Source organism: Diabrotica undecimpunctata, chromosome 1 (assembly GCF_040954645.1).
Source record: "Diabrotica undecimpunctata isolate CICGRU chromosome 1, icDiaUnde3, whole genome shotgun sequence".
Lineage (NCBI taxonomy): Eukaryota > Metazoa > Arthropoda > Insecta > Coleoptera > Chrysomelidae > Diabrotica > Diabrotica undecimpunctata.
In genome coordinates, this window is record NC_092803.1 from 10859290 (window position 1) to 10882082 (window position 22793).

Sequence of the window (22793 nt, forward strand, 5' to 3'; positions counted from 1 at the left end):
AAGGGAAGAAATAAAATAGACTGGTCACCAACTGTGAAATTATCACCTGCAAAGAACACCTATTAAAAAAGAATTACCTAATAAAAAAAGAACAAGAAGAGAAAGAAAAAATAAAAGCAATTGAAAAAAAAATGTATAAAAAGAAAGGCTATACCGAAAGCCTAATGAAGCAGGCCTTGAATAAGCTTTTACAAACACAAGAAAAAGAAAAGTTTTGATTGTATATCAAAAAGTAGTGATGATGTTGATTTGCAAGATATTGTAGAAAAAAATGAAAGATATTTACATAGCGAGAAGAAATTAAAAATGTTCTGTAATAATATTGATGAGCAGACCTGTGGAAATTTTCAACAACTAGGCCTTAACCTTGGTGAATATATAATCTTTAAGTATAAAGTATTTTCCATGAAAAATCTTTAGCTTTACAGATGACCAGGTTGAAATTTGTATCAGGACAGAGACCAAGTCTTGGAAGTGGGCAGATAAAGCAGATATACGATTGAAATAAAGTTATTGGTGCAATTAAAGAACCAAAAATTATTTCTAAAAAATGGTTTTTTCATGTGGAAGAATTGCAGCATTTTTGGCACAATATATGAGATTATACACGCTCCTTTACTAATCTTATTTTTCAATTTGCATTCCTTGTTTAGGAATAGATTAAGATAATAGTTTTGATTTTTTTAGTTTTAATAAACTCTTTAAATGTAAGTTTATAAACTCTTTAATGTAATGGCATTAAATACAAGTTATTAGCAGCAAACTGTGTATAATTTGTTCATAAACTTTATCTGCTATATGAGACGATACCCTTACATTGAGTCTGGTTTCAAATCCGCTTAATATAAATTATTGTTTGAGGTGTCTTTGAAAAGTGTAAAGATATCCAATCACGCCCAGATAGCCCACAATGATTTCTACCCACAATTGTTTATTTACATGGACAAATTGCGCTTAGTGAAAATTATAAAGCCAGCAAGGAGAATTTTTACCGGCGAGGGATCGTCAAAAAAAAAGAGTTTTAAAGAGTTTTTTGTTCTACATTAGCGCTTTACTTTCGGAGGTAGTTATATTGTTACCCATTGGCAACCACCGTTTCTGATGTGTAGTTTAAGAGCTACATGCTCACAACTAGAAACGCATATCATAGCAAAAAAGCAACAGCGAAATATAAAACTAAGCAAGGCAATTGCCACATTTACATAAAATCTCAATCGTAACTAGAATAAAAAACAATTTAGTATAGAAATGTGGGGATGAGCAAAAAAGGCAGTATAAAAAATCCTTCAATAATACAAGACCAAAACACTAAATGAAGACATGTGCTTCTTCGTAGGTATTTAGTGAACAAACCGCATGAATTTGCAACCAATCATTAAAATAGTAATTTAAACCACAATCAAGAAATAATTAATTATCAACGTCCAGATAATAATGAGATTTCTCAAAAGACAGTGGGTTGAAGTCCTGGTTAAGTGAAATAGGGTGAAAAAACATTGACCAGCAATTCCCACAAATACAGCTTTATCAATAAATTTGCTAAATGATCTTAGTGTTGCAGATTAATAACCAGGATTTTAAGAAAAAAAACTTATTTCATACAACGAACTGATGATTCAATGATGATTTTGTGTAATATATTTTTCATGAGATATTTTTCCTAGTATATATTGTTTGAGTAACTTCTGAAATAAAAACTTAAAAAAGAAAGAACAAACAGAAACCTATTAAGGTATTTAATCCAACCGCCAGCTTAACTATTCCCGTCTCCCTTATTAATTTTCCTTTCTTCTCGTCGCAACAACTCCCCAGTTTCCCGGAATTAAACATTGACGATCGATTGAAAGAAGACAAGTCAATTTTGAATAACAACTCTGCGATATGAATTTATATCAGAGTCTGTCCCATAAATCGGCCCTTTCGAGATTACTGAAAGGATCTCCGCAGGCTTCCATCTTAAAGTTTCTTATCTTCCATGGAAGAGTAATTCTCCGTAAACTCTAATCACATTTCGAGTTTTTGGAGTATTTTAAGTATTAGATTGAATCTTTTGTGAACGAAGGCTTAGGAAAAATTGGTGGAGCGAATATTTTTATTTATTTTGTATTGACTCAACTATTGTAGAACGCAGTTGTTCATATAACTTGCAGGAATAATTCCAAATAAATACAATGCATATTAGTACATTTGAAATGTAAAAAATAAAAGGGAAATAACAAAAGAAAAAAATAAAATATATGTCTGAATTGTATATTAACTTTTCTGACGGATATTCTTAAGTTAAAATTGATTTCATATAACGCAACACAACATTATTGGCAATATCATTTTAAAGTCGTCTACTTTAAAATAATATGACGAGATATATAAGTTCACACTCCTAACTCTTACCTTTACAATAAACTGATTAAAAATTCTACAAATCTGTGAACATAATCACACCTAGAACAACGACCGCCTAAAAACAGACAGAACACCCTTATAAACTTAATTGAGCAAGATTTTTCTCGTTTTTATTTGAAATCCAGCTGTCCCTGTCATTACCAGAACTTTAAATCGGTGGGTTTTCTTGAATAAGAGACGTCTTTAGTGTTAAAACTGGAAAAGCGCCGAGTTTTTAATGAGCGTCTGTCCCAATCTGGATGATCTACCAGAGAATTAGAAGTGTTATGGCGGGTTGGTAAGGGTGGGTATTGTTTTAATAAGATAAACTTTAAAGTTTTAAGAAAATTCTCGTCTTGATTAAAATTCATCGCTAGAGAATACGGAATTAATTTGTAGTAAATGAAAGTTGCAATCTGTTTCGGTTTTTGTTATGCGGGTGTTTTCAAATTGTATATGGTCTACGTTTATTAGATAGCAACGATTAAGAAATTAATAACAGGAATTTTTAGCTCTAATATCACATTTTTTTTTGAAAGCCGTCTGTTGTAATATATGTTATGTATAAACCTATCATACTGTAACCGATTGAATTATTGTATACTTTTCATTCATTCATGATACCATCTGGAACCCTTTACTAGCTTGTACAGGTCTAGTAACATCTTTTTTTGGAATCAGTTAATAGTCTTTAAAAAGTGATTGTCTTTTGTGGTATAATGTCTGGCAGTCATGGAAGATAATGTTAACTGTTTCAGATTCTCTGCTACAGGGGTTACACCTTGTCTCCATGAAACAGTCCTATTGTATTTAGGTATCTCTATACTGCCGGATATTCATTAAGGTACCTTCTTTGACTATAATCTGATTGCTGTTTGTTTTTTTTTTGCAGTTTTTCAGCTCTTTCAGCGCATGTCCGTTTATGATACATTTTCTTCATCTTATAGATGAAGAAAATGTGCACCTATAGTGCGTTGACGAATTATGTTAAGGCCAGCCGTCTGTCTATTGCGGCATGCAAAAGATCGCCAGTGTTATTTATGCCTGTCCAGTTCTTTATGTTCCGTAGCAACGACATTTGTTTGCGACCTACTCCTCTCTTGCCTTCAATCTTACCCTGATGATTAGTTGAGGAATTCTTTTTCTCTTAGAATATGGCCGAGGTATCCAATTTTTCGTACCTTGATCAAATTGAGTAGTTCTCTCTCAGTATTTTCCTTACTTAAGACTTCCTCGTTTCTCACCCTATCTGTCCATGCTATGCGGAACATTTCGAAGGCCTCCAACTTATTAATGGAAGGTACTCTTAACGTCCATGTTTCCATGCCGTATAACAGTATGGACTATACATAGCATTTAACCATACTGTAGCGGAGATTGAAGGAAAGATTGCGGTTACATAGTAGCGGTTTAAATTTATAAAAGCTTGTCTTGCTTGTTTGGTACGGCATTTTATTTCTTGTTGAGGATCCCATTGGTCCTTCGTCATTATTCCCAAGTATTTAAATGTTTTCACTTGATCGATTGGAGCATTATCTACTTGCAGTTGTATTCTTAAAAGTGCGTTATTTCTTATTGTTATGCATTTAGTTTTACCAGCATTTATCTTTAAGCCATATATTTTTCCTACGGTATTTATTTTATTTAACATCATTTGCATATCATGTTGGTTGTCTGTTATTATCGCCGTGTCGTCGGCGTAACGAATGTTATTTATGGGGAAGCCGTTTACCTTTATTCCGCACTGAGAGCCTTCCAGTGCCTCTGCAAAAATGTTCTCCACATAGAGATTGAAGAGCATAGGAGACAAAATAGACCCCTGTCGCACTTAAAAGTTCAACAAAAAAAGTTACCTGGATTTCACTAAATGTTACTTTTCTTTTTTTATTTCTGGAATTAGGATTGAAATTACACTGCAAACATAAACAAATGCATCTCCAACTGATGATCTGGGACAAACAAAATGAGGATGGAAGCTGTTCACTGGGACGCAAAATTTGACTGGAAAAAACTGGAATGCATGTGGGTATCTTTGAAAGTTGCTGTAAACGCCGCTTTGCAAATATCTCAGATGAGAGACGGCATGGAAAATAAAACACAGTAATTACTAGTTCCAAATTGCCTCATTACATTGAGTATGATTCACTTTTTTTAACAAATTTGCCGGCTTCTTAACGCCAACACTCGCCGCGTCTGGTCTCAACCAAAATTCTTTCCCAACTCCTTAACTACATATACTACACAATTAACTGCCACAGTAGACTAAACAAAAAGAATTACTCAGCATAATAAAAGAGAGAAAAATACAATACTGGGGTCATGTGTTGAGAGGTGAAAGATGTAAATTACTCCAAATCATATTAGAAGGTTAAGTGCAGGGCAATAGATCAGTTTGAAGAGGCCAGAACTCGTGGCTGAAAAACCTGAGGAGATGGTCTGACCACTCATCCACAGAAATCTTTTGTGCAGCAGTTTCCAAAGCTACCATTGCCATTTGGATAGCCAACGTTCGAAAGGAGGCGACGTAATAAGAAGAAGCAAGCTGGCAATATTTTAAACGTGTAGGTCAGCCACCAACAAATCCGATTATTTTCAGGATTTGGTAAAATGTGCCGTCTATGTGAAATATTTACCATAATAACTATATTACATTTAATTATAATTTTATTACAAAGAGGTTTTATTTATTTATTTTTTGCTTCATTGTTCTGAAATAAAAATTTAATTTTTATAAATGTACGCTATGAAATATTCAACAACAATATGGTGCCTGGTAAGGATAATAATTTAGTTTTATCTGTCTCATTTATATTGACAACACAGATATATTAAAAACTTTAATGTACATGACTTTAAAATGTAATCGCCACGGTGTTAAATTCCAGTGCTAACATTGAGTTGTCTTTTCACGTTAAAGTTCAATTTCTTTTAATCTTCTGCGCATAGTACACGAACTTAAGAGAATTTCAATAAAGACATACTAAAGAAAAGAGGGAGATGTGCAGATGATGTAAAGAGATAATAACAAAGAGTACGGAAGAACTTATTACAATTGCGACATTAGCAAAACGTTTTTTTTTAGTGACAAATGAATGCTAACTTAAGTCAACATTTAATAATAAGGGAAACAAGTCATGTAACATAAAATAGACACTTGATATTTATTTACTCCGAAGGTGGAGAATCTTTAACTTGCAAATGAAAGTAACTGTCAATACGGCTTAAGGTCGTCTTTCAAATTATTGCATTTTATAAAATTGTTTGGATTGTGTGTTTGAATTGATCATTAAAAAATAAAAATAAACTGTTATAAATGTACATCGTCAAAAGTTCCAATAAATAATATTGCGACCACTCTGCTAGTAGGATTTCTTAAGCTGCGCCATGTGTGTCCTTTACAAATCTCTCGCTGACACCGGATTTGAGGTAGAGATTCGACCGGGACAGGAAATAAATGTTGGGCAGATAATAAATTTATTCTGTCTGCTCGCAGTGGTCCATTTGCGGATGTATTTGTTATTATGCGGAATCAACCAGACGTAGCAGGAGGAAGTACGGGTTCTGATAAACCTCGGGGATAAAGAGCGATACAGTATATTTTATTTATTAGTTTCCATTTATATAAAAAAGTAAAAGTCTGTTTATTATTGCTTGTGTTTATTTTTGCTTGGACGTTTATATCGCAACGACAGTCACTCATAGGTAGACAAATTTTAAAGTTTCAGTGTGTTAGTAATCTTGTTTTTCTTTTTCGACCAAAGTAGTTTTCATCATCCATTGTTTTCTTGGTATAGTTCGGATATTATATACTTACCTATTTTTTTACTTTAGCTTTACTTTTTTTAGTTTGTTAAATACTCTTCTCTGTCCCAAACACGAATAACTAACTTTAAATGGATTGCAATAAAAAATTAAAGTATATGCTCCAAAATCCAAAAGCTTTTTTTACACATTGTTGCTCTCAGATTAAAAATAAGTTTTGCAGGACGGCTCAAAATGTATTAGCAATTGTTGGATATTTTTTGCTACTGTTACATCAACTGCTGGTTTTTAAATTTTTCGGAGAAAAGAACATTTATTGTAAATTCAATTTTAAATCGAAGTATACCAACAACCTGTGAAACTAGATGGACTTCAAAGTCGAAAATTGTAAGCTATGTTAATTCAAAATGAAATGAGTTAATTTCAGTTTTCAATCAAATTATCGAAGACGAAAATTGAGGAGCAACTAAAATGTTTAGATATAATTTTGTGTCAAAAATAAATAGATATAGCTTTGGGAAAAATAAGACAACTTCGTAATCAGGCTATTAATAATTTATTTACTGTGGCTGAATTAAGGATATCAGAATATAACTTAAATCCACCTAAAAGAATGAAAGAGTCGACCGATTGGAGGACCGGACTACAAAATATAGAGCCTTATATTTTGAAATTATAGATAATATTATTATGCATTAAGAAAATTGAAAAAAAATTTAAATTTTTTTAGCCTTGCAAATCCTTTCTTCTTCTTCTTTATCTTCAACGGCATTATAGCCCAAATTGAGCCTTCTTCTCCTTTATTTTTTGCTTCCACCCTTGCTTGTCTGCAGCTGATCTTCTCCATACGCCGACTCCTAAAAGAGCTTGTGTGTCGCTCTTTACTATGTCTTCCTAGCGCTTTCTTGGCTTTCCAACCGGTCTTTTTCCTGCATTCTAGCATTCAGTGCTCTTTTTGGTAGCCTATCCTCTCCCATTACTATCACATGTCCGACCCATTGCAATCTTTGTATTTTAATGAAGACTGATGGTGGTGCTTCCTTATAAAGTTGATAAAGCTCGTTGTTGTATCGACTGAAGATTCCGTTTTCCCTCAGAGGTCTTAGTATTCTCCTCAGTACTTTCCTTTCGAATGTGTCGAGTTTAGATGTTTTATTCAGTACCTATGCTTCACTACCATAGCATGCTATTGGTCGAATTAAGTAGATAGATTCTCATCTATCTATAATATTAATATCATCGGCATAAGCGGCCAGTTGAACGGTTTAGTTGATCAGTAGGGTTCCTCGTCCAGTTTGCATTTGCCTAACCACATACTCCAGTGCCAGGTTAAACAAAGTTGGGGCTAGCCCATCTCCCCGCTTTAGTCCCTACGAAATTTTAAAAAAGTCTGTCCTGTGGTTTTGTATTCATACACATGCCTAAGTTTCATCTATTGTGGCTTTCTTCTTCTTTAGGTGCCGTCTTCTTAGCGAAGGTTGGCGATGATCTCTGCAAAGTCTTCCCTATTTTGGGCTTTTCCTATTAAACTTTGAAAGTCTAATCCTGTCCAATCTTTGATGTTGCTCAGCCAGGTCATTTGTCGTCTACCCGGGCCGCGTCTGCCTTCTATTTTCCCTTCTATAATAAGCTGAAGGAAGTTATACCTGTTGTGTCTAAATATGTGTCCAAGATAAGACGTTTTACGCTTATTGACAATTTCTGTGAGTTCACGTTCTCTATTCATACGCCTTAAAACTTCTTCATTTCTAACGCGGTCGGTCCATGGAATTTTCAGCATACGACGAAATACCCACATCTCAAAGCTCTCTAAACTTCGTAACGAGCTGACTGTTAACGTCCAAGCTTCCACGCCGTGTAATAGTACACTATATACATAATACTTTATCATGCGGTATCGTAGGGACAAATCAAGATTACGGGTAGTGCCTAGAGCTACAGCCTAGATACTTAAACTTCACTTGTTCAACTAGATTGTTGTTGACTAGTATGTTTATAACTGATGTGTGTTTTTTTTTAAATTACCATTGTTTTGGTTTTTTTTACGTTCACCTTAAGGCCGTATAGTTCTCCTTCTCGCACTACTTTCATCATCATCATCACTGGCTCGACAACCCTTTTTGGGTCTTGGCCCGTTCCAGGATTCTTCTCCATTCTGATCTGTTTCGTGCTTTTTTTCTCCAGTTTTTTATTTTTAAGGTTGTTATATCATTTTCTATTAGTTCTAAGTATCTCAGTTTCGGTCTTCCTCTTGTTTTTTTTCCTACTGGCATCTGTTTGAATATTTTGTTTGGTATTTCGCCTTCTTCCATTCTTTCTACAACTTCTTTCTCGCACTACTTTGGTTAACATAATTTGTAGTTCTTCTTCACTGCCAGCAATCAGTACTGTATCATCGGCATACCGGATATTGTTCACGATTTTTCCATTGACTTTTATTCCTTCTTGTGCTTCGTCTAGAGCATGTGCAAAGATGTCCTCTGAGTACAAGTTGAATAATAATGGTGATAGTATACAACCTTGTCTAGCTCCTCTTGTGGCTTTAATGAGTCTAATTAGCTTGTGTGGTATTGCCACACAAGCTTTTTAAGTTTTCCTCATAATTTGATAAATAGTTTAATAACACAATATTATGGATTCTTTGATAAAAAAAATTAATTATTGAACTAAGTGTCGTTTACGAAAATGGACAATTTTGCAATATTTTAACGAGAATGAATTAATTGAAATATTTTCGGAAGCATACAAGTTATTTGTTTTAATGGCTACTATAACCGCAACTACAGTTTCCGTTGAACGTAATATTTATTGTTTAAAAAGAATAAAAACTATTTAAGAAACGCTATATCGCAACATAAATTGACAGCTTTGTCTTTACTTTCAATTGAGACGGATTTTCTTTCTATTTTGTCTAACAATGAACAGTTTTACGAAACAATCATAGAGACAGGCACAATGATTTAATTTATCAGAACTAAAACCGAATTAACCATTTTTTTGACATAGTGTCTTATAGACTTTTCTGTTATTTTCTTTATTTATTATATTACAGTATAATCTTTATTCTCACATGAGATTGATACAAAAATAAACATTTACTTCATTTATGTTCGTTCAAATCAATATCCTGTATTAAAGAACTCAACTTTGTAACAATATCCGTAATTTTTTTCGATTTCATCACCAAACTAATTTCTATCGCCATTTTGGTCTATATATAAAATTTTCAAAGCTGGATCAACATCCACGTTTACCAGCTTTTATGTTCTCTTTTTGTTTTTGAATTCCAAACTAACTAGACACAAAGCAACGACTTTTATAGCAAACCGGTTGCCTAAATTCAAAGTGGTCTATTATTTTGCAGCCCGTTTAGCTTTTGTTTATGGATTATTTCATACAGACCGGTTTTTCCATTACTTGGCCTCGCCATGATTAGAATTAAACGACACCCTGATATTATGGGTGCTTTTATGAACTGTTTTATAAATGTTTGCATTTCTAATTAACCGTAGGGGATTTATGTTGCCGTATGGTGGCAATATTTAGGTGGTCGATGCAAAAGTTCTTTTAATAATTGGAAAATTCTAAAATGCCATAGAAGTTTGCAGATAATTAAAATACTGACTATTTTACTCGCAGTTTTTCTACAAATACCATGACAGATCACTAATAAATTATAACTTTTCATTGCGTTACAATACAGGGTGTCTAGAATCATTATATGGAAAGGAAATTCAAATTCTGGAATTTATTTTAAGTCAATTTTATGTAATCGATGTGATTTGAAGTTATCTGATTAGTTCATCTAATAAAGCTTCCTAGGGAGGCCAAACTTTTTTATCAATGGCTTTCTTATATTTTGTTCGTTTCACATATCTTACGAACAGGTAACTCCTTTTATTTATATAAAGCAGTATCGACCAAGTTATTAGCGAGTGCTGAACTACTATATATTCAATCAGTCTAACATGGTCGATGAGACCTTTCGATGTTTTCCGATGCCCAATTTACATTCTTGTCGGCTGTTCCATTGTCTATCGTTAACTTCTTTGGCACTTATTTATTTTCTGATTTCTTCGATCTATGTTTTCTTTGTTTTTCCCTCCGAACGATTCAAGTAGTCATGGGATCATCAGCACCCCAAGAAAACTAAAAATGGACTGCCTCAGGAATCTGTACTAGCTCATCTTCTCTTTAGCCTGTACATCGCTGATATACCAGAAACCAGACCAAGGAAGTTTGGTTACGCCGATGACTGGGTTCTTACAACAAGGTGTAAGTCATTTGAAGAAACAGAAGAAATCCTCACGGCCAACTTACACACAGTGAGAAAGTATTTCCGGTAATGGAAACCAAACGCTACCAAAATAGAGGTTTCCAGTTTTCATCTAAAGAACAAGCCTGCAGGAAGAACACTTAACATCCAATTCGAAAACACCACACTCGCCTACAATAAAACACCAAAGTACCTTGGGGTGACTCTTGACAGAACCCTATCTTTCAAGGAACATAATATGTCAAAAACAGCGAAAAAACTGAAATCCAGAAACAACATCATCCAGAAGCTGGGCGGCACAACATGAAGAGCATCGGCTTCTACCTTGCGATCATCTACCCTGGGCCTTGTCTTCTCAACTGCGGAATACTGATCTTCAACCTGGCTTAACAGCCCACATATACACAAAGTAGACGCCCAATTAAACAATACAATGAGAATGATTGCTGCCGTTATCAAATGCACCCCTACGCAATGGCTGCCAGTACTGAGCCATATTCCAACACCCAAACTACGGCGCATACACTTCCTCACTAGTGAGTACAGAAAGATGCTCAGTAACAAGATCCTGCCAAATCATCAAGATATAGATGCTGCTAAAGGTAGCTGTCTACACTCCAGACGACCGCAAATAAAATCAGCACAGACTGCTGTGGAAAATGAGTTAACGACCACTTGGACTCGAGAATGGATGGAACAACAAAATAGCAGCTTACCCTGCATTGGACATAAACCACCAGGTTTTGACTTACCACGCAACACATGGACTATGCTGAACCGAATCAGAACCCAACACGGCAGATGCGGTTACAGGATGCACAAATGGGGTAAGCGACCATCCCCACTCTGTGACTGTAAAATAAATAAATAAAATAAATAAAATAAATAAAATAAATAAAATAAATAAAATAAATAAAATAAATAAAATAAATAAAATAAATAAAATAAATAAAATAAATAAAATAAATAAAATAAATAAAATAAATAAAATAAATAAAATAAATAAAATAAATAAAATAAATAAAATAAATAAAATAAATAAAATAAATAAAATAAATAAAATAAATAAAATAAATAAAATAAATAAAATAAATAAAATAAATAACATAAATAAAATAAATAAAATAAATAAAATAAATAAAATAAATAAAATAAATAAAATAAATAAAATAAATAAAATAAATAAAATAAATAAAATAAATAAAATAAATAAAATAAATAAAATAAATAAAATAAATAAAATAAATAAAATAAATAAAATAAATAAAATAAATAAAATAAATAAAATAAATAAAATAAATAAAATAAATAAAATAAATAAAATAAATAAAATAAATAAAATAAATAAAATAAATAAAATAAATAAAATAAATAAAATAAATAAAATAAATAAAATAAATAAAATAAATAAAATAAATAAAATAAATAAAATAAATAAAATAAATAAAATAAAATAAATAAAATAAATAAAATAAATAAAATAAATAAAATAAATAAAATAAATAAAATAAATAAAATAAATAAAATAAATAAAATAAAATAAATAAAATAAATAAAATAAATAAAATAAATTAAATAAATAAAATAAATAAAATAAATAAAATAAATAAAATAAATAAAATAAATAAAATAAATAAAATAAATAAAATAAATAAAATAAATAAAATAAATAAAATAAATAAAATAAATAAAAAAAATAAAATAAATAAAATAAATAAAATAAATAAAATAAATAAAATAAATAAAATAAATAAAATAAATAAAATAAATAAAATAAATAAAATAAATAAAATAAATAAAATAAATAAAATAAATAAAATAAATAAAATAAATAAATAAAATAAATAAAAAAAAATAAATAAATAAAATAAAAAAATTGGTCTTCCTATCTTTTGTCTTCCTGTAGGTGCCCATGCCAGAACTTGTTTTAGAGGTCTACTGTTTTTCATTCGCTATACATGCACGTATCCTATAATCTGCTTTCGTTGAATGTCATTCATTATTATACCTTTTATTCCAATGCGTTTCCTAATTTTCTTCTCATTTGACTCAAAATTCTTCCCGATTAGTGAGTTTTTTAACTTTGGAGACAAAAAAGTCTCACGGGGCCAAATATGGAGGATATTGTGGATGGTGCAGCAGTTCATAGCCTAATTTGATCAATTCAACAGCGGAGAAAGCCTGTGCGTTGTTATGGTGAAAGAACATATTTGTACAGTAAGGGTATAAACCCTTACATTTTAATGTTATATAAAATATCTTAAATCATATTTGTTGTCAAAAGTGGGTCATGACACAAGCAGTTATGTTTGGATTACACACACTTATTTTTTATACATAGCCTTGTCATAAAAAGTCTTGGGCTTGTCTTATTGTTCGAGATGTGTATATAACGTAACAAACTCCTCGTAGACGCGAAATAATGTACGTATATAAATTTAAATAAGATATTTTAACAAGTTGATGTGATTTTCTTGAGTTCGTGAGTTTGCCTTTTTATCTCTTAAGGAGCAACATGACACACTGTTTTCTTTGTTAAATGAGGCCTTTTTTCTGAAATTCGGCATCTAATAGAACCAATAAATCGGCATAGTAAATCATTCTGACCGTTTTTCCCTTCTCCAGGTATAATATCTAGATCACGCTTTGTGAATTTTTACAGTCTTCGACTTCTTCGGAACACGTTCGCCGGGTGAAGTTCATCGTTTGATTCTTCCTTAGTCTCTGGTGTGTACTCGTAGATGCATATTTCGGTAAGGGTCACGAAGCATCGTAGAAACTCCTTCGGATTTAGCTTAGACAGCGTCAAACACTGCTCTGAAGTAAGAATAAGGTTGCGCTTGTTGTCCGGCTGAGCAAATGTGGCACTCATCACGCCGGCAGTTTTCTCATGCTCAAAATTTCATGCAGGATATGATCCTACTGTTTTAGCTATCTTGTGCACCTCTTAAGTTGGTGGTTTTCCAATACGAGATTGTGGATTTTTGTCAAGTTATCCTTCGTGGTAGAGGCAGACCACAGATGAGGTAGAAAGATGACATCAGGAAACAAGGAGGTCCCACATGGCAGAGAACAGCTCAAGATAGGGAAAGATGGAGAGAACTGGGGGAGACCTACATCCAACAATGGAAGGATAGAGAATAGGTTCAAAAAAAAAAAATCCTTCGTGGTAACCATTTTTGGGGACCATCGGCATGGCTTATCAAAGATCGACGTCCGACCACGTTGAAACTCGTTAAATCATTTTGGAAAGTTTCCTCATACACCGCATTTATGCGCTCTTTGATTTAACTGCGTATTTACTACAAGTAAAAATTGTGTTGAATTATAGAACATATATATTGTTGTCCAAACAATATAGAATGTAACAAGTTTTACTGATTGGAATGGTACAAGATGAAAAGGTGGTGCAGTGGATGAAGTCGTTGATTCCTAATCTGAGAAGATGGATGGATTGCGGGCACAGGCGTTTGGATTACTTCCTGATGCGGATGCTCACACGACATGGTTGCTTCAGGGCGTACCTTTACAGATTTGGAAAGGCAGAAAATGACAAATGCCTGTACTGTGAAATATCGGACTTTGTCTGACAGACTCTATTGGTATGCAATAGATGGATAGAAAAGAGGAGCCCGCTTGAGCGAGAGCTATGAAGAAGAGTGTAATCAGTCACGGTACTGGTGGAGGAGATGCTTAGGTAGTCAAATCGGTGAAGATCAGTTCAGTGATATGTGAGAAGAACGTTGGAGAAAAAGGAACAAGAAGAAAGGCGACCCTAAGGGAGGCAGGGTGCCCAGGAGCAAGCAGGCAGATGAGACAGAATGAGAAGGGACGAGATTAAACATGAACACGGAGGAACAGAGGGTGAGAGGAATTCAGTCGTAGTGCAAAAGTGCGAGAATTGTGCGATCGGGTGAATACCGTGCCGATGTTGCGTCCCAATTAGGGCGATCTGGCCGGTAATTCAATGCTAAGGAGGGTGTCCGAACAACCCCTTCGTGCGGTCTCAGATATCATCGTGGCCACGCTGAAGGAATCCTGCATAACCGTGTCGGTTCTGCCCACTTTCTCAATTTGGACTAGGGATGGGGAAAACCTACCGGTTTTAACCGAAAACCGGTTTTTTTACATCGCAATAACCGGTTTTATCGATTGTTTTTTTGGCCCGGTTATAACCGGTTTTTTATTTTTAAAGTAAAAACCGGTTATTAGGTTTTTACGGTGATTAGGATTAGGTTAGGTATTATTTTGGATCCCAATCATAATTATTATTCTCAAGTAATTATTCCATAAAAACCATAATTCAAATTTTATTTTATTTTATAAATACAGAAGCAAACTAAAAGTGCAAACTCACATCAGCCAGAAACAATTTTTTTTATAATATTTCGTTGAAAAGGTATTTGTAATCATAATATTTACATAAGAAGTGATCTGGTACATCATCTATTTTTCACACTTGACTCTTGACATTGAAAGTGGGTGAATGTAATGTTCTGACTATGAATATAGAATTAGGTACTGTTTTCGAGTACGAATCTCCAAGGATTTCCCTACGTTTTCAAAACGATACACCCATACAGGAAGTATTAAATGAGTTAAAATGTACCTATTATACAAACGTGTTAAAAGTAATACATGATTTTTTTTTGATGGTAGTAAAAATAAAAGATGAATTGCATTATCCAATTTATTTTTAGTGAAATATTTATGTTGATATTATTTTTTTTAAATCCCATTTGAAAGAATCTAGGAAATTTTTTATAAGTTGAAATGGTTGGGGTAACAGGAAACAGGGAAACAAGAGATAATCTCTCTCCTGTTACCGACTAGAAAGTAGCTTCGACTATTTTTTAAATAATTTTAAACTGTTTGTCCTTGTTTAGTGTAGTGTTATGTACAATTTTATGTTTAATTTTATGTTGACGACATTTTGCGATTGTTTTTTTGGCCGGTTATAACAGCTAGGTTAAACCGTATGCAAAAAAAACCGGTATAACCGAAAACCGGTGTTTTGTCAAAAACCGCCATCCCTAATTTGGACTACCCCCTCCTCTCATAAAAGACAAAAAAAAAATTGTTTAAAGCAGCAAGTTCAAAAATAAAAATAGACATTATGATTGCCAACCTCCGTAGGGAGACGACGTTTTAAGACGAAGAAGAGTCATTGACATATTAGCAGATGTGTTGTGGTTCATCACTGATGATTAATTAAATTTTTTATATAAAAGGTGTTAAAAGTCAACTACTTAGTCACAAAATAATTAATTATTAGTTTGTATGTTTAATACTAATCTCCTTTTGACTAATCTAATTTGGATTGATCTTTCTGTTATATAAAAATTAAAATATTCATTATCATCTCATCAAACTGCTACTAGAATAAAAACATTAACATAAACAAGAATATCTTTATTTTTTTTTTCTAGTTTTATTAACTTTTTAGATACATTATTTCCGAACAAATGAACTGTACTCGTATTCGTTGAAAAATAACCGAAGAAACTATTGCTCTGTTCATATTATATTCTCCGTAGAATACGAAAAAACACAAGGAATAGCTATTGCTGCACCGTTTTTCATTTGTTGTCGTCGATGCAATAAACATACATCATTCGCTGGCATATGGCGAGTAAAAATATATAAAATTTCAAAACACGATTATCTAGATACGAGAAATTATCATAGTTGTCATTCGACAGATATTTCACTGGGAATAAGAAATTTTACAAAACGCGGATTTCCTATATAAGGTAGTTATTACTTAGGAATTGAAATTATCTTCTCCGTATTAATAATTTATGGGATATAGATATCGAAAAGACAGTGGCGCAACTTTAGTTAACACACCACAACGTAAGTAGTACTTACCTTCCATATTAAAAATATATTTGTTTGATTAAACAATTATAAATCTCGATAGTAATTAAAAATGTTAGGTTAGGTTAGATTAATTTAATTTCGACAATTAGCAAATCGTTCGTGCAGCATAAATTTTAACTACAGTCAGGAAACAGTCTAATTTCACGTCTGCGCAAAGTGCATAGTTTACACATGGTAAACAAACCACTGCAAAAACACACCTATATTGCTACGTTTTTCTAGAACCTTTCCCACCAAGATAACTTGTCGAATTTGGTATTTTCCTATATTATTACAGCCAAGTTATTTTAGTTCTATACCTTTATTTCATTATCTAGTTTGATTTTTTTTAAAACATTAGGAATTAAAATTTTATTGATAAGCACTAACCAGAACTTGAGGGAAAGGTTTGAATACAGCAGTGCAGAACTATTTAGAGCGGCAGTCGACAGGGTAGGCATAGCCATGATGATGTCCAACCTTCGATTGAAGATGAAACTTGAAGACGAAGAATGCTAACCAGGATTCCCATTCTTTATTTAGACTAATAATTTAAGGAAGACAACGAGATATTTAAGAAGTTTAACTAGGAGGTCTAGAATTCAACGAGTTACAAACATTTGTATCAACTTGATGGTAAAAATTCGATATCTTTTTATCAGAGTGTCTAATCGACAAAAATCAAAATGCATTTTAAAGATGAACATTGCATTTGCTGAAAATAAAGTTCGTTTTTATAAAGGTGTTAAATCAGTGAACATTGCCCGACTTTTGTTATTTTTGATGATTCTCACGCGACCAATGAAATTTATCACTTTTACTGACCAGCCACTATAGAATTTCCATTATTAAAGCCTAATTTTCAAAACCGATAGCTTGAAATTTTGGTTTTGAGTTATGGCAAAAATGTGAGGCATTTGAAATATGCTTAAAAAACGCTGAATTTAAACTTTCACATCACAAACAATCAAAAACGTTTAAAACTGCTTTTTTTTTTCGATTACACAATTACGTTTTTTGAAATTATACAACTTCTGCCTAACATTGTTTCCATAAAAGCATTTCCTGTGAAGTGCGACCGTTTTGTAGTGTGAAAGTTTAAAATTTGCGTTTTTTAGGCATATTGCAAATGCTTCATGTTTGTTGCCAAAACTTAAAATCAACATTTCATGTTAAAAGTTTTCAAGATTGGGCTCTAGAAATGGAAATTCCACTACAAACGGTCAATGAAATTGATAAATTTTATTGACCTCATGTTTGGGAAAGTATGTAGTATTTATTTTTATATTTTTACATTTTTACTTTCTTTTACTGAACTATTGGACAGGAATATGATGTAAACGTGAAGATTGTAAAAATGATGAAATAGTGAGGTATGATAGAGGTCCATTCTTTTTTCTTTTGCTAGTTCTCTGTCATTTCATATATCTACCATCCACTCATTAGTTCTAAACTCAGTAACCATTTAAACACAACCCAACAATTCATCAGAATTCACTATTTCCCACTTTACCAAAACCCTTAATCAACCATTGCTTGCCTCTCTTAGTCAACAACTTAGTACAGCACACTCACAAATAAAATTTCAGACTTTTATGTACCGAATTTAATACAACCAAAATATATTTTGTTCAGGGTGCTAGATGCTTTAAGCATGAAGGACCTCTATTATCTCTAATTTGTTGATTAACTCATTTAATTTCCTTTAACCCCCTGTCCTTTATTCTTTAGTCATTTCCTTTACTTTTATTCTTATCAAGTCTCTGAGGAGCTCAGCCTTTTTAATTTTAAATTAATTCCATATGTTATAACTTTAATTCCTTCAGCCGGAAGATTTTTAATCCCTTTTCTCAATCTATTGGACTCACTTATATTAAACTTTTTTACCATACGAGCAGTATGGTATACCCGAGATCATAACATCCATAAAGATCGGACGTCTGCGCTGGATGGGCCATGTTGAACGAATGTTGGAGACTGAAACACCAAAACATATTATGAGACAAACACCAGTAGGAAGAAGGCCAAAGGGAAGACCCAAACTTAGATACATGGAACAAGTGGAGCAAGATCTGAAAACACTTAAGATTACCAACTGGAAAAACAAAGCAAGGAACAGAACAGAATGGCGGAAAATCCTAGAACAAGCCAGGACCCAGAAAGGGTTGTCGAGCTACTGATGATGATGATGACCATACGAGCAGTATTAAACAATTTTATTTAAATACGAAGTCTTACATTAGCTACAAATATATACTATTAAATTTTCCTTGTCCTAGATGTGAGCAACATAAAAGGACAATTCCATATATTTAAGCTAATTTGTCACAAATTACACTTTTAAGACCACACTCCATACGACAAAGAGTAACATAAGCTGCCTAATGCATACGTCATTCTCTTAAACATGACCTGCAACAACATCAGTAATTTTACATCTTTTATATCCAATATTAAATAATTAAAAAAAATTTTTAAATCCCAACACCTGGATTGCTGTTATCATTTTAACATCATCAAAGTTTTGAATCTTTTGGCTGTAGTAATGCTATGTTTAACTAATATTGTTTCATGGTACATTGACATTTTGTTTTTGACACCGTTCATGGGTATCATATCAATCAGTTACCAGCTGAAGTCCGTTTAAAGAGGTTTACTCTCCGGACACTGGAACTCACTTAAAGCATGGGTGTATGTTACCTGAAGTAAAATTTAATTAAAACATTAAACATCAAATTAACATCATGTACAATCTTTGGTAACATAATATATTTTAAAGGGTTTTTACCCATATATTTTGGTGGCTCAGGTAACCGGTAAGTATAACCATTTTGCTTTTTTAACCTTAGTCAAAATTTTAAACCACGTTTGCTTTAATTAAATGGTTTATACTTATTTTAGGTATTTTAACCTGATGATGGAACTGTTGTTCCGAAAACGTTCGGGTTTTTAATGTAGCCCTTTTGAGGGTTTTTATAAAATATACCCATATACAAAGATTAACCTCATCCTTTTCATTTTAATTTTGTCGATAGAAAACTCGGATCAAAAAATATCGAATTTTTACTGCCGAGTTGATACAAATTTTATTTAAAATTGATTTCGCGCGCGTAACTGTCATTCAAAAATCGCCGGTCGCTTCAAGCGTTGTTTGTGAGAGCGCAGCTAATTCTACACAAAAAGTGCTAGTAGACATTTTTGTTTATAAGTAGCTTAGCTAATTTTTTATTTGAAATATTTTTTCTACAGCGTACAGATTCATGATAAATCGATTTTTCCCCCTGAGATTCAGGGTTTTAGGGAAAGCCGGGGGGTAAAAAAGGTAAACTTTGTTGCATATTTTTTGGGGTCCCAAAATTGACATTCTAAGCCAAATTCAGCTTGTTCGTATAATTTTGAAAGGTCAAATCTTTGACGACTGGATTATGTATAACTAAATTTAAATAGAATTATAACGTATATACATATAACATTGTACATAATATATTCAATAAACAGAAATTACAAAGTATAACGTCAATATTGGTAGCTACACCATTGGCAACAGCAATTCACATTATTTTGTAAAATGCAAATATTGATTCCATCTCTCTACTGACTTTAATGACGAAATGCTTCAATTTATAATGTGACAGAATGAAATTAAATTACCAACTTGAAGGCAATTGAGTTTCCTTAATGCAGCACATCCATTCATCTCGGTGGCTTTTCATCTATAACTAAACCAAGTTTCTCATACGTGACTTTCTGTTTGCTCATAACTAAAATAGACAGCTCGTGCATTGTTCTGACACCACAGCCGAGAAATGCGCTTGGTTTATGGGATCGGGGTTTTTATTCTATTATAAAACAGTGAACACTTTAGTTCCGTTATTAATGTGGGAGAAGTTTACAGGTAATGAGGTTGTTTACAACTTCAATTATACTTGTTCTTTTATGGAAACTAATAAAACATTATTTAACTCCTAGACAAAATTAAAGTTTTACTACAGGTTTTTTAAATATTCGAAGATAATTTGAATTAAAAGCAATTCTTAGATAATAAAAGCAAAAATAAAATCAGTTTTAGTAAGATGTTTGAATATATTTAGAGTCGCCAGACCTGCTACCCGACACTCGGAAAAATATCATTAAGCAAAAAACAATCAACCCATCCACATTATTTGGACGGAAACAAATATATACGACTTAGGTGAAGAAAAAGGTACAACAAAGATCTTCAATGGATTTTAAATGATCTAACTCTTGCAAGTGAAGCTCGGGGTTTGAAAATAAATATCAAGAAGACAAAAACAATGATTATCAGTAGAAATACCCCAATGCAAAGATATATTTATTAAAATCTTTTGTAAAAGGTATATACTATATTTAAATATATACCTTTTACAAAGGATTTTAATAAATTTTTTAATATATGGTATACAGCCAACTACAGGAACGTATATTCCTTGTGGATTGCAAAGATATATGTTGGAGAAGAAATCGAACAGGTCAGGCAATTCAAATACTTGGGTTGTTTGCTAAACGAGCGTTAGGACCCCCAGAATGAAATAAAGAGCAGAATTGAACAAGCCAGAAATGCTTTTTTGAGGCTTTGTAAGTTTCTGACTGATCGCAAATTGGACTTCAACCTTCGATACAAGATGCTTAAGTGTTACGTGTGGCCTGTTCTCTTGTACGGAATGGAAGCATGGACGTTAAAGGCCAGTTCTATTAACAAACTTGTAGTGTTGGAAATGTGGTGCCTGCGTCGAATGCTTAGAATATCATGGACGGACAGGGTCAGAAATGAGGAAGTACTCAGAAGAGCAGGCTTACAGGATAGGAAACTTTTTAGTTATGTAAAAAGTAAGAAGACTGCATACTTGGGACACATATTACGAGGAGAAAGATATACTTTTTAGCAACTGATACTCGAAGGGAAGATAGAGGGTAGGAGAGGTCTGGGACGTAAAAAAATGTCATGGCTGCGCAATATTCGACAGAATTATTTAATCCTGACTATTTAACATCTCACCTGACAAGACGATGTACGGTGGACGCCTACGCAGAAATGCACGGCACCTTAAGAAGAAGAAGAAGAAGTGAAACAAAAAAGGATAGAAGGAGAGGAAATTATAGAAAATATACAGACATATCGAGTAGGGTTAGCAAACGTTAAAGAGCAGCAAGAGCACATGAATGAAGTGTTGAATATTGAACAACATAAGAATATATATTTGGATAAATTCAGTGACGACCTAGAAGAGATAATTAAAAGAAAAAAGATACGTTTCATAAATGGCTAAACGAGAGAACTCAACGCACACAACAGGAATATGTTACACATAGGCAATAGGAAAAGAAAAAAATTGCTTGAGAAGAATGAATACTAGGAGAGAATGTGCAGAGACATAGACACAAATCAACGGAAGCGTGAAAAAAACGTCAGAAGTAATAAACGAGGTAAAAATATCACACAGGTTATATAATAATTATATCACAGGAGTGAACAAAGCAATACATAAAATTATTGCACCAGAGTAGACCGGAGTATAATCTTACCAGAGCCTCCGACAATAATAGCGAAGCCAAAATCACAGAGAAAGATGTAACTAAAGCACTAAATAAAACCAAAGACAACAAAGCACAGGACCAGGAAACATAGAAGCAGGAGAGAAGATTTCAAATTAATAGGGGAACCCGGGGTAGAACGGGGTACCAGCGCAGAATGGGAAACCGACGTGATATTACCTACAAACGACATAGTCGCGCGATTATCACACAAAACGCTTAGATCGTCACGTCGAGTCGTATGAAGTAGTCGTTGTCAGTCTGGGAGTACGCATGGTTGGTGTTTTATCGGAGATCAAAGAAGAAACCTGTAAATTCAAATTTTTTCGTTGTGTCGCTAAGGTAATTATACTGTTTACTATTCTTTTTTTTTTAAATTAACCTTACATGTCTGTTTCAGTATACTTTTATCTCTTTTCTAGAAGCATTTCTCCTCACCCCATGTTCATCCCACACCCGTAGTTGATAATCCCATCCGTACCGATAATTGACGAAATTCTTCCCCCAACAGTGAATGTCCCTAAACTCGGATGTTCTTGGATGCCCGATTCCCCTGTTCGTACTGATGCCGACACACATTTTTCAGTCACGTCGCCGAGAGACCTAATTCCGTTGCCAAAAGTTAAAGCCGGAACAAAAAGAGCTGTAAAAAAGCGTGGAAAGACTGCTGTCCTTACCGCCTCACCTTATAAGATTGAACTGGAAGAATCTTTAAAAAAGATGCAAGCTATAAGGGAAGCTAAGGAGAAAAAAATTAAACAGAGATTAATGTTTAAAAATGATGAAAACAAACCCAGAGAAATTAAAACTCAACGAAAAAGGAAAGAAAATAAGAACAAACAGGTTAAAACTAAGGCAAAGAAATGAAAAATATCTGAAACTGAATCTGAAGATAGCGCAGAAGAAGAAGATACGGCCTGCTTGTATTGGCATGATTAATAATCCAATGAAGGCTGGT

At 33.0% G+C, this 22793-nt stretch overlaps 1 protein-coding gene across 1 annotated transcript in view; it reads right to left on the bottom strand.

Moving 5' to 3' along the window:
• Positions 1–22793, bottom strand: part of LOC140444602 (monocarboxylate transporter 2-like) — a 798852-nt gene that overhangs the window by 548907 nt on the left and 227152 nt on the right. The gene's annotated exons all lie outside the window — the stretch shown is intronic.